The sequence below is a fragment of the Stenella coeruleoalba genome, assembly GCF_951394435.1.
Source record: "Stenella coeruleoalba genome assembly, chromosome: 6".
Lineage (NCBI taxonomy): Eukaryota > Metazoa > Chordata > Mammalia > Artiodactyla > Delphinidae > Stenella > Stenella coeruleoalba.
In genome coordinates this window covers 53,323,840-53,338,041 of record NC_137151.1, presented here as the reverse complement: position 1 = coordinate 53,338,041, position 14,202 = coordinate 53,323,840, and the positions used below count along the sequence as shown (strand labels likewise).

General features: G+C 31.8%; 1 long non-coding RNA gene across 3 annotated transcripts in view; it reads left to right on the top strand.

Annotated features, from left to right (window-relative positions):
* The window catches only part of LOC307187986, a 325,306-nt gene that overhangs the window by 212,530 nt on the left and 98,574 nt on the right, over positions 1-14,202 (top strand). For 2 of the 3 annotated variants that reach the window (XR_013828777.1, XR_013828778.1), the window contains exons 4-5: positions 1,657-1,873; positions 12,866-12,991. This is a non-coding gene — a long non-coding RNA (uncharacterized lncRNA). The remainder of the gene's footprint in view (positions 1-1,656; positions 1,874-12,865; positions 12,992-14,202) is intronic. The other variant, XR_013828776.1, reaches the window with a different exon arrangement.

The window sequence follows — 14,202 nt, the reverse complement described above, 5'->3', positions numbered from 1 at the left end:
AAACTCAAAGGGGAAATCCCTAACTGTGAAAAAGCAAAAGATTAGACCCCTTCAGGACATAAATTGTCTGAGTCCCTGGTTGACAGTTTAGTTATGCATGTGCAAAGGACACCACAAACGGCACACCAAAAGAAAGGCAGAGACTAGAGAGAAAAATACTGTTGAAACTTAGAGCAATAAGGAGCCAGAAATGTGAATTTAATGCATTTCAAAAACAAGTGCATTCTCCAGTTGTAAATATCTTTGGGTGCAGAAAGCCTCAAGGGTAAGATTACAAAGCTGAAAGCCAGCAATTGCTGGAATTTTAAGGATATCCTGAAAAGCAAGGAAACCTGCTAAATTTTGTATGTAAAAGAGAGTCCCACAGGGATTAGGTTAAGTAAAAGTGCAGCAATGGGAAAGCATAAGAACAGGGCAGACGTAAGTAGCTGCATGACTTGGAGTAGAAATAGTTTGTGATTTGATTCTTGGCAACTTAACTATCAACTAGAAAAAAATCCAGTAACCATCAGGAGAACATTGTCCATTGTCACTTCAATAAATTATCTAAAATGGGCAAATAAAAACCAAACCACTAGACATGCAAAGAAACAGAAAAGTGTAACCCATAGGCACAGTTTTCTTTTAATTTAAAGAATGAATCAATAGAATCTCATTCACAGTAAGTCAGATAATAAAATAAGCAGAGGAAGATTTCAAAGCAGCCATTCTAAGTATGTTCAAAGAATTAAATTAGAATGTATTCAAATATTTGAAGACAAATATGGCATCAATAATTGAACAGATAAACAGTCTCAACAGAGAAATGCAAACTATTAAAAAAATAGAAGTTCTAGAATTGAAAATTACAGTTACTGAAATAGCAAGGTGAACACAATAGTATGTTGGAATGGCAGAAGAAAGATGCAGTGATTTGAGTATATATCACTGTAAATTGCCCAATCTAAAGCCCAGATGGAAAAAGATTGAAGAAAAATGATCAGAACCTCAGAGATCTGTGGTCATATATGAAGCAGTCCAACATACGTGTAATTGAAATCCTAGGAGGAGAAAAGCAAGAGAAAATGACAGAAAAATTATTTGAAAAAAATGTCAAAAACCTTTCAAATTTGCTAGAAAATAATAATTTAAAGATTCAAATACTCACAGAACCCTAAGCTGACTGAAAATGAAGAAATCCAGTTTGCGACACACAGTAGTTTAAATATAGACTGTCAATAAAAAAGGAAATTTTGAAAACAATAATGAAGGAAAACAACAATAACTTTAATGGCTTGCTTCTCATTAAAAATTATGGAAGCCAAAAGACATTGGCTTGACATTTTCAATATTCTGAAGGAACAAAAGAGGCAAAAAAATTTCTAAATCCAGTGAAGTTATCCTCCACAAGTAAAGATGATTGTGTATTTCTAATTGTAATAAAATTCTACAAAATGCAAACTGATGTATAGTGACAGAAAACAGGTCAATGGTTGCCTGAGAACTGGGGTGGAGGGGGGGCTATAAAACATTGAGGCACCAGGAACATTTTGGAAGTGATGAAAATGTTTGTTGTCTTGATTTATTGATTTTTGATGATTTATATATGTATAACCTTCATGAAATACACAGTCACACATGCATGTGTATAAAACCTTATCATGTTATATCTTTTAGGTATGTGAAGTTTGTGCTACATCTATTTAACCTCAAAAATCTGTAAAAAATGAAGGCAAAATTATGACATTTTAAGATAAACTAAGACTTAGAGAATTTGCTGCCAGCAGACCTGAACTATATGAAATGCTAAATGAAGTCTTCAGTCTGAAGGGAAATGGTACTAGTTAGTAAATTAGTAAATTTCTATAAGAAGAAATAAAGACCATCAGAAAAGGTAAATATAAAAACTATATTTTTTTTCTTCTCTTATTTTAAAAAATGACTAAAATTTATAACACTTATTGAGTTTATTATATATAATATTACCTATCATCTATTGCAGACAACTATGACACTAAAATTGAGAAAACAAATAGAAATAAACTTTTACAAACTGTCATATTTTTCCTGAAGTAATTTACTATTTTACTATTAATTATAGGTAGATTGATATACATTTAAGAAACAAACTCCTTTTCTTAGAAATACCATTAAAATCACAATGGAAGGAGACATAGCTAAAAATCAATAGTGTTCTTAAGATGGAATATTACAAAATATTCGATTATGTTAATCAAGAAAGGCAGAAATGGAGGAACAGAAGAACAAAAATATACAGTACAATGCTGGACATAAATATAATCATGTCAATAATTATAGTAAATGTAAATGGCTAAACAGTTCAATAAAAAGGCAGAAATTGTTAATCTGTATTAAAAAAGCAAGAACTGGGTTTCCCTGGTGGCACAGTGGTTGAGAGTCTGCCTGCCAATGCAGGGGACACGGGTTTGTGCCCCGGTCCGGGAAGATCCCACATGCTGCGGAGCGGCTGGGCCTGTGAGCCATGGCTGCTGAGCCTGCGCGTCTGGAGCCTGTGCTCCACAACGGGAGAGGCCACAACAGTGAGAGGCCCGCGTACAGCAAAAAAAAAAAAAAAAAAAAAAGCAAGAGCTAATTATATATAATCTACATGAGACGCTCTTTAAGTACCAAAACACAAATAGACCAAAAGGCTAGAAATAGATGTTCAAAGCAAACAGTAAGCATAAGTAAGTGAGAGTGACTACATTAATATCACACAGAATAGATTTCCAGAAAAGGAAACAAGAAAAATCTTAAATCAATGAGCTAAGCTTACACTTAAGAAACTGGAAAAGGTAAAGCAAACTAAGCCAAAAGTAAGCAGAAGAAAGAAAATAATAAAGATGACAGCAGAAATCAGCAAAAAAGGAAACTAAACAAGAATAGAAAAAAATCAATAAATGAAAATGAAAAATAATAAAATTCATATAACTCTACCCAAACTGATAAGGAAAAAAAGAAACAACACAAATTCCTAAATTAGCATTGAAAGAAGAACACCACTGTAGATCTTTTAGAAGTTAAAAGGAAAATAAGGAAATATTATGAACAATTTTTCCAATAATCAGATGACCCAGATGAAATAAACACATTCAGTATACAAAAAATAACTGTTTTTCTATATACTAGCAATGAAAAAGCGGAAAATGAACTTAAAAAAAATCAACCTATCATGAAAACTAGGAAATAGTTATGGATGAATATCAGAAAGTATATGAACAACTTATAGTTTGAAAATGACAAAACAAAGCTAAAAAGTTAAAGTTGAATAGCTAAATAATTAGAAAGATATACCATATTCATTGATTAGAAAACTCAATATTTTAAAGATATCAACTCACTACAAATTGATCTGTGGATTCTATGTAATCCGTAGATTCTATGTAATCCGTAGATTCTATGTAATCAGAATCAAAATTCTTGTGGGAATTTTGGTAGAAATTGTCAGTTTATATAGAAATGCCCAGATCCTAGAAGAGGAAAAAGAATTCTGAAAAACTGGAAAAAATTAGAGGACTTAGAATTCTGATTTCGGGACTTAGACAATGTGGGATTGGGATAAGAATACACAAATAGATGAATGGAACAGAATAGGGTCCAAAATTAGACGAACCCATATACTGATTTTGACAATAGTGCAGAGGTGATTCAATGCGCAAAGAGTATGTTTTCAACGAACTGTGCAGTAACAATTGTATAACTATGTGCAAGGTATGTACTCATCTCTCATGCTACCCACAGTTAATTCAAAATAGATCATAGGTTGAAAAATACTAAAAGAAATCATCAAAATCTTTGTGATATTGGATCAGGTAAAGATTTATTTAAAAAGTCACCAAAACCATGAACTATGAAGGAAAAAAATAAGTAGAAACTTTAAAATTAAAAACTCCTGCTCTTCAAAAGATGTTAAGGAAAATAAAAATCTACATACTATGGGATTCCATTCGGCAGTATAAAGGAGCAAAATATGCATTCATACAACAGAAATGAATCTTAAAAGGATTAGGCTAAATTAGAAAAGACTACATATTGTCTGATTCTATTCACATGAAATTCCAGACAAGAAATAAGTATAGTAAAACAATGTGGAGAAATGATTAATAGTGACCAGGGATGGGGAAAGGGATTGACGCCAAAGGGGATGAGAGAAGTATTTAGGAAGCTGTTTTACACTATGATTATGGTAGTGGTTATACATATCTATACTTTTGTCAACACTCTTTGAACTACACACTTAAAATTACTGAGTAATTATATGTAAATTATACCTTAATTTTAAAAATAAATATATAAACAAAAAAGTCAAAAATTGTATCAGAAAACAAATGAAATGAGAGAGAGATGCCTAAATGCAAGTAAATAAACTGGATAGAGGACTATGTGTTGATGAATAGAAAGATAAAGAAACTGCAGAATTTGATGAGAGTCCAAGATTGAGACCCAGAGTTCATCATCTGGTATTAGAAATGGGGAAAAAAGTATTAGAACTAATTACAAAACCAAAAATTATTTGTTCTTTAAAAATTTTATAAAACTCTCCTATAATGTCCTTCTATGCCTAATTAATTTTTAATTTAGGTAATTGACAATCATTTCCATTTCTTTTATGTTTATTTTTTAATTCAGATATCTATCACTACTCAAGGCAATTTTGTTGTCTAAATTTTCCTAGAAAATATGGCTTCTTTCACTTAGGTTTTATTAGTTAACGTAAAATTATCTTTTAAATGTTTGAAATTCTCCGTATCTGGCATTGTGTGTCTTTTTTTCATTCATAACCTTCAATATTTAGTATTCTGAACATCAAATTCTGTTGTTTATTTGCTTTAGTAACACCAGCTTTTGGTTTTTTAAAAATATTTTTATAGCTTTATTGATATAAATGACATATAAATGTATCAATTTAAGAAGTACAATGTAATGATTTGATGTATGTATATATTGCAAAATGATTACCACAATAAGGTTAGTTAATACATCCAGCACCTTACATAGTTAGCGTGTGTGTGTGTGTGTGTGTGTGTGTGTGTGTGTATGTGGTGAGGACTTTTCAGATCTAATCTCTTAGCAAGTTGGACAACCTAGAAGAAATGGATAAATTCCTAGAAACATAAAACCTTCCAAAACTGAATCATGAAGAAAAAGAAAATTTGAACAGACCAATAATGAGTAAGGAAATTGAATAAGTAATCAAAAAACTCCTAACAAAGAAATGCCCAGTACCAGATGATTGCACTGGTGAATTCTACCAAACACTTAAAGAATTAACACCAGTGCTTCTCAAACCCTTCCAAAAATTTGAAGAGGAGAGAACACTACCAAACTCATTTTACAAGGCCAGCATTACCCTGATATCAAAGCCACATAAGAACACCACAAGAAAAGAAAACTTTAGGCAAATATTCCTGATAAGTACAGCTTCTGGTTTGATTGATCAGTTACATTATTTGTCTGTAGGGGGAAGGTATTGGATACATATCTTTAAATTTCTGCTTTAATTTTTATTTTATTTTCCTTTTTATATTTTTACATCAACTTATGTTTGCTAATTAGCAGTTTGTTTTTAGAGCATGTAGCTTGCAATATTTTAATATTTTGAAATAATTTGACATTTTATGGTTTTTGTTCATATTCCTTGAATATTTGAAAAATGGACTTAGTTTTTTTTTACTGTGAAATGCAAGTCTACTTACATTTGGATTATAATACAAAGTAGGGTGTATTCACCAAACAAATTCACTATTTATCCTAATTAAATCTTCCATCTTCTTCTTTATGTTCTACATTTTCTGTCAAATTATGGGAAACATTTAAGCTATGTTTAGATTTTTATTAATTTCTCCTCCTATTTCTAAAAATGTTTTTCCTTTAAATTTTTTGGTGCTCTGATTTTTAGTGCATAAACCATCAAGACTATTTTATATTCTACACAAATTGCAATTTTTACTGATAGAAATTTTCCACATGGATGGAGCCTATTGTATTTTTCTTGAATTTTTACTTGCCCAAAATTAGTATTAATAGCCCTTTTAATTTTTTTCCTTTTGTTTAGCATACCTATTTTTAGTAGGCAAAATTCTAAGATAGCTCCCACGTTTCCTGCCCCTGGTGTACAATCCTGTATAAAGACCCCCAATTTGAGTGTTGGAGGAACTTATGAATATGATGGGGTAATTACTCCCTTTATGAGGTTACATTATATGAGCAAGAGTCATATATGTATTATTTTATAAAAGAATCTATTTTAGTGGATTAGGAGAAAGTTCTCCTTCTGGCTGTGAAGAAATAAGCTGCTCACCTGCAAGAGGGCCATATGGCTAAGACGTGGGGAAGTTTATAGGAGCTGAGAGAGTCCCCAGTTTACAGCAAGAAATATGAAGAATGTAATATTCCCAATAGATTAAAGCTACTCCATTATTTGGCATCATAATTTGGTAGTAAACATGAACTTGGCCAAGTTTATTGAATTAAAAATAGACTTTCAACAAAAGACTCTTAAAAATAAATGTAAGCCATGAACTTAAGTAGTTGGAAGATGGTATAGGTCATCCTAAAAGTCCTAAAAGTCCCATCCAAGACACCTTACTCAGATGTTTTGAGTGCAATCATATGCAATACTTTCACAAACTTTAAAATGTATTCAGCTAAATATAGGGTAGAAAATACTGTGTCTACCAATTGGAAACTTAAAATGTGAATGAGTTTATATGCTGTTTACATATATAGCAATTTAGCTAACTAAAAAACAATAGCTTACATTCTTTCAAATATGGTAGAAAATTGTAGGATAAGGTATTAGATATTTAATTAGATAATAAAGCCATTAGTGTTTCTTGTTAAGGTTTTAATTATCCTTATTATTTTTGTATTATGCAATGTCCATTATAGCAGCCACTAGCCATAGGTGGATATGAAACTATTTAAATATGCTAATCTGACTATAGAAATAAGTTTTTATTTTAATTAATTTAAACTTGAAAAGATATTTAATTTTGTTATTGGAAAAGTTTTAAGTATGCTTGGAAAATTTGGGTATGTAAATCTACTTTTTCAACTGTAAATTGTGTGAAGTTTAAATACAGAAAAAGAATTTCCAGTGAAAATTTAGTGTCCAAATCATGATGTGGATAAATGTAAAATACACACTGGATTTACAAGATTTAGTATTAAAAAAATCTCATTAAGAGTGTTTTATATGTGTTATATGATCAAATGATAATATTTTGGTTACACTGGGCTAAATAAAATACTTTAAATTGAATATGGCTATTTACTTTTTGATTATGGCTCCTAGAAAATTTAAAATTACACATGTGACTTTTATTATATTTTCATTGACCAGTGTTACTCTATATAGTCTTGATCTTTTATTTCTATTTTACTTTCATTTCATTTTTACCTTAGCTCTTCTTGGGACATATTTTAAAATTTTTAAATAGATAAAAATTTTATAGAAGCAGAATTCACATTTCAACCAGGAGATCTGGCATTTTTCGGGTGGGGGAAAGGGGTGTTATTCTCAAGTGTAAAATGAATTTCATAGAGGAATTCATTTTAGCATGAGCTACTTAGTATTTACATAATCATCTTGAGATTGAAAAAAAATGCTTTAGGGCCTGGTATTTAAAAAATGACTGAGACCAACTCCATCAGAACTGTTTGAAAAACAAGGGCATATATTAATTGATTTTGGTTATTTTCCCTTTCTTAGAACTCATACATTTTTGTCTCTTAAATTTTTAGAATAAATGGAAGCTCTCACTGAACTCTAATCTTCCTTAGTTGTTCATGCTCCAGAGAACAATGCACTGCTTTTCAGAAGATAATAATTAAAGCCAAAATGTTCTGCAAGCTTTCCGTAACTTAATATAGGGTATATTAAAGTTTGGGCTTCTGTTTGTGTTTGGTTTTTGGAGTATAATGGATGTCTACTTCAGGTTTTGGAAGGATTCTGTAATACATTTATGTGTTGTTGAATTTGTAGTATTTACCAGCCACACAAACTTTTTGTCTGTTATTATGAAACATTTGGAAAAAGGGAGGGTAATAGTGTCAGATGCATATATTTGCTGCAGGCTTATTGGATTAATTATTATAGTTTGAGATTTTTAGCTCAAATGGAATGCTGTAAGTGAAAGAGAGTTGGATGCTACAGCTTTAATCACTTTTTTCTTTAATGCTAAAGTGAAGGAAAATATATGGGTATATTTATAAGTTGCTATGTGAGCAGTTATATGAAATTTATGCTGTGTAATGTGTTATGGAAAGTAGCTTTGAACAAACTAAATGCCCATTTAATTTTATCAAAACATGTTTTTACAAATCCAATAATTATGCAATGTACTAGATTTTTTTTTTTAAGTTTTCCAAAGTATGGTAAACAAGCACTAGGTTTTCCTCATTTGCACAGTAATATGGACTTACAGGCTAAGGGTGATTTATGTACTGAAGTAATTTAAATTCCATACCTTCAAAGTCACAATGCATATGTTACATGCCTATAATTATGCTCCTCCGGGTGTGCAAGCCAAGAAGGTGGCAGAGTCAGACACAGAAAAAGAAAGGAGATTGATGATATGGTATTTTGCTAGTACAATGCAAGGCACTAACAGATTATGAACCTCATTCTTGCCTTTCCTACTAGTACCTTCTAAATTACAGTTTCAAACTGATGTCTTCACTGATCTCTCATTTACAGAATTTGCCTTCATTATAAAGAAACCCTCTTGAAAAACTTGAAAAAAGATAAGCAAAACAATACTTCAAATTTCTTTGGTTTAAGGATAAAAGATCTCTCACACACACTCACTTATTAGATTTGACATACATATGCTTAAATATCAAACTTTTTCCCCTATATTTATAGTCATTTGAGGAAGAAAAACTAGTTTAAGGGAACCGATATGATGCACTGGTGTCCTCTAAAAAGTCACACCAATGGAAGGTAGAATATTTTAGGGGAGTACCACACATTTTACTACTTGTAAGTTACAATTCTTGCATACTGTTGTTTCAAAGAGTGATATTGTGGATTTTCTTAGGTTTCCCACAGGTTGCTAGGCATTTTCTTGTCCTAAGTGTTAGGTGACCTTTAAGACGACTGAACATTTATACGGAATACAATTAGACCTGGTAAGCAATTTCTGTTAAATCATACATACTAATTCCTTTATTATGTTACTGCCATGATGTTTAATGGCCACCTCCTTTGCGTCAGTTCAACTTTAGGTTCCATAGATTCTATTTTTCTCTAAGATATCAGTGGAATTCCACTCAATTTCAAAGTTTTAAATACACACTTCTCTGCTTTTTTCCTTAAAGAAATATGGTGTCTCATTGATAGCATCACAGTGTGCCTGTTCAAAAAGGGAAGAAATAAATACTGCTTCACATTTTTTTTAGGGTGATTACCTTTTGATACCATGTAAAATGTCAGTTTGATCTTCAGTTTTTTTAACCCTATTTGGCCATTTCAGATCAAGTTTTCCACAGACATACTTTGTACATTTGATGAGAAAATGAGAAAATTACATAAACACATAAAAGTTGATTGACAGGTGATATATCCAAAGGAAGGTAACAGATTAAAAATATAGAAACTTGCTGTATCTCATTAGAAAAAATTCTTCTGCATAGTTTTTTAATGTTGCTTGGTTTGTTTGCTTTACCTGGAATCCTGTGGTTGGGGATATATTGTGTGACTGTGGGGATTTCAAAGGTTTGCTCTTTACATTTCTAGAAATACAATAGGCTCACCCAGCTACATTTTTTAAGGTAGCTTTATTTGAGTAGATACTCTTTTGACCCAAAAAATAGAGAAAAAGAAAATTAAAAAAATAAAAACCTTAGATAATCGATTAGGGATGATTAGTGATTAATTTTAGAGTGAAACAGTTAGATCTGGCCATTTCAATTATAGGACACAGTGGCTACCCAAATGGTGTCTATATTTATATAACCTCCTTGTTTTCACGTAAATGCGTGTGTGTTTATGATCATTTTTCTGTATTTGTACATTGAATTTAGTGAGTCTCAGAGATCAGTAGGGTGGTATTAAGTAATACATGTGGTTTATTGCATAAATTTGAGAGCTATAAGAGGGGTGCTGACTTTTGAGACTAAATTATGGTGCAGGGTTTCTGAGTTATACTGTTTATACATGTTGGGACCTCAGAATATTGTTGAACCAAGGAAATATTGTAATGGCCAATAACTATAATATTTTCAAACATTAATGGTGATAGAGTTAGGAAATTATTGCAAATATTGAAGTCACTTTTTTAGTGATTATTCAAAATTTATTACACCTAATAATTCAAATTATTCACTAATAAAATTAGAATTTGTTCATTAGCTATTCCACGCTTTTCTTCAAATTACCCAGCAGTCTTTGTTCATTAACATATTTTCCTGAAGCTAAATAAAATTACAAGCTATTTACTTATTCCTAAGAATTTCCTTGGGGAAGATTTGCTAAAAATTCTTCAAAAGTTAAAAATAACACGTTAATATAAATATAGAAAGTCTTCCAGTCTGAAAATTCTCTTAGTTAAAAATCACGCATTTTATCCTTTTTCCTGAATGTAACACACCATGTACTATTTATTATTAATAATGATTCATTCTTCTGAGTACTAATTATTAATTTTTCTACTGGTTAATAATTTTTCAATCCCCTAATATTTATAATGTGTACAATAAATTCTAGGTACTACAGGTATAAAGACAAAGACACGATATTTTTTCTGAGTGTTAAAAGATAGAAATGAAAACACACTTAATGATCAAAACAATTGTTGATTTGATGAAGGTATTTCAGAGATTAGTAGGAGCATAGGAGAAGGACTATTACATTAGAAGAGAGAAATTCATTCAATAGTTGCATCATTCTTCTCAAAGATGTTTTACATTAAATGCTATGTTTTCAAAAGACCTGAACAGCCTCTGACAAGTGACTGTCGAAGCTTTACAGGAATTAAAGGCTAATAACTATATGGACTAATTTTGGGACATTGGTCAATTGTTCTGTCATCCTATAGATAAAGGCTATATCAGATATCTTGCAAAAAGTTTCCAAGGAGAGTTTCAAGAACCACACATCTCTACTCAAATAAAGGAGGCAATAAGAAACAATATTCTGTCTTTTTAAAAAAGATATTTAGAGTCTATCAAAAATAAAATGGAAACAATATACTAAAATCAAGAGTAAAAGTTTTATAGTGTTAGAAAATCTTAGAGACTAGGTAATTAGATACTTTTAAACTTTTTCTGTGGTGTCAATCCAACCACTTGAAAAATGAATATCAAGAATATAAAACAAATAAAAAGGAGCACTGTTCTGATAAAGTAAGTTTTTACCCCTTGAAGCCACCAACGTACCTGGCAGTGGTGTGCTAGACTCAGCTCATCTGGCTCAGGACACCCAGTTGTTGGCATCCCTTCCCAACTTTGCATTCAGTGATGTTACACTGGCAACTTGTAAATGGCCATGGGGAGGGTATTTATATCCTGGAAACTGGCAAAGGCTACAAATCAGAACTTCTTTTTCTTTTCCAGAAAGCCATTGTTAAACATCTACCAGTCTGCAACTGAGTACTGAGTATGAGAGTACTCTGAGGAACACAACTGAAAAAAACATCAATCTAGTGTAATATCTACATGTTACACTGAGGGGCTCAGAGAGATGAAATAGTATTCTTTGCAGATTAACAGATTGTGATAGATTACAGTGGATGTTTACAAGTGATGCTGTTAGTGGGCTGAATTGTGTCCCTTTAAAATTCATATACTGAAGACCTAACACCCAGTGCCTTGAAGATAGGACCTTTCAAGAGGTGATTAAATTATAATGAGGCCATTAGGGTGGGCCCTAATTCAATGACTTATGTCCTTAAAAGAAGAGGAAATTTAGAAACACAAAGAGACACCAGGGATGCATGCTCACAGAGGAAAGACCGTGTGAGAACACAGGGAGAAGGTGGCCATCTGGAAGCCAAGGACAGAGGCCCCAGGAGACACCAACACCTTGATCTTGGACTTCCAGACTCCAGAGCTGTGAGAAATAAATTTCTGTTTTAACCTCCCAGTCTGTGGTACTTTGTTATGGCAGCTCTAACAAACTGATACAGATGTTTAAGGTCTTTCCCCAAGAACAGCATTGCACAAAAATGACAGTGAGAGCAATCATGGACGAGCATAGCATGACCTTATCAAGTGTGTTTCTGGTCATTGTTTCACCAATGACTCAGTTGTAGGAGCCTTGTTTTTCAAACATACATACAAGCAGATGGGTATACTAGGCTTAGTTTCTGCCTCTCTAGAAATCAGGATTTATTCTTAATTCTTTTATTCTTCTTTAAAAAGTAACAAGCATCTCTTTGCACCTAGCTAATCTTGCATTAACTTTGGGTGTATTTCTGCTGTGAATTCAGATCAGAGTAAACAGAGTCTTGGTCTAGTAAATAGGCAAATCATTCACCAGAAAAGCAGGGACACGTTTGAGAAATTCTCATCCTCTGATTGTACAGATTTCATGCACATCTTTGGAAAAAAAGGTGAAGTTTGTTAATATACTTCCTGATCGCAAACTGTATGATTTCATTTGACAAGTATTGCCAATTGCAGGAGTAAATTGTATTGTTCCTTACACAATTATCACACAATTCTCATTCCTGGGCCTTCCATTATTAAAATATTTTCCTTCTTATTCAGCTAGATATTATTAACCTGTTCTTAACTCTTTACTTCCCCAACCACTGTCTATTACAGCTTCCTTCACTTAACCTTCTTTCTGGTTTTCCTATTTCTTTGGTTTTCCTGATTCTAATAAATAAACTGACCTCCTCTATTTTTAATTTAACAGAACATACATGAGTGTCTCAGCTCAACAACAGAAGACAAACAGCCTTCCTGTTATTGTAAAACAGCTTTAAGAAGTATTTCTACAACAACAGAACTGGAATCCAGAGCAACTATTGGCAGTAGAATGGTAAATCACTGTTATTTTCCTGACTATGAATACAAGCAGTATGCTTGCAAAGCCATAATATCACCAGAGGTGATCATTAGTGAATTGCATTTATCATATCTTAATGTGCGATTTTCCACATAGTTAGTGTTGTAAGTCTCTTTTACAACAGTGTGCCTTTTGGCCTTCGTTTTTTGAAGCTCAGCGTCTTGAAATTGAAACTTCAATTTCTAATGCCTGTTTGTCATTCTGCATATGTTTAATTCTGGGATTAAAAAATTTGAGAAACAAGAATATGTAGCCACACATTTCTGGATGTTAATATTGCTGCTGATCTGATTCATATTTTTGTAATGTACCATCATCAATATTTGAAAAGAACAACTATATTTAGCACAACAAGTTCTATGAAATATTTCATTGTGAAAAATTTGATCAGAAGACATGTGTCCTTCCTAACTAGGTATTTATCTGAGATGCTGGAATTAAAAACATCAAAATATGTAGTTGATATGCATATAAATATAAAAAGTATTGGAGAATAGCAAAGCATTGGCTGTTCTTTGGTTCTTGACTTGGTTTTCTATTTCTTGCTTTATATTTTGGGGGAGCAACCAAACCTCTCTGTACATAGTTTCATCAGAAATAAAATGAAGCTCTCCTTTCCATTAAATAATTCTTATACAAGACCTGAATACTCAAGCAGGAATGTATTGCTGATATGCAATTGTTAAATTTAAAATTATTGCACTTTTTCCTAGAATAAATGTATAACAACACCTTCATTTACTTCTCAGCATTGAGAAGAAAACTGATGTATTCATCACATAGAAAACAACATCTCTCAACAGTTTTTTTTTTTTATTTCACAGGTATAAATTTTATTTCAGAAATTTTTATGTTTTAAAAATGTAATGTGTATTCTGAGTTATAATGTTTTGTTGTTAAATACAGATTTCAAAAGTAATATGACACATTAACATTTTCAAAAAATCTTAGCTAAATCAGAGGTTCAGATGAAAAGGGAGTTCACAAATTGATGTTCTGATAAACTCTTGTTTTGCACACTAAATAGGCAATTCTGGGGTTCTTCAAATGTAATATCTATAGAATGTCTTCTTTTGAGGAGCTCCAAATTCCTAACAGATATGATTTTACTAAATCCACATGAGGTTGCATATTTTTATTCCAAGAATATGCTGTATGTTTAGAAAATTGAGGGGCTCAAATAT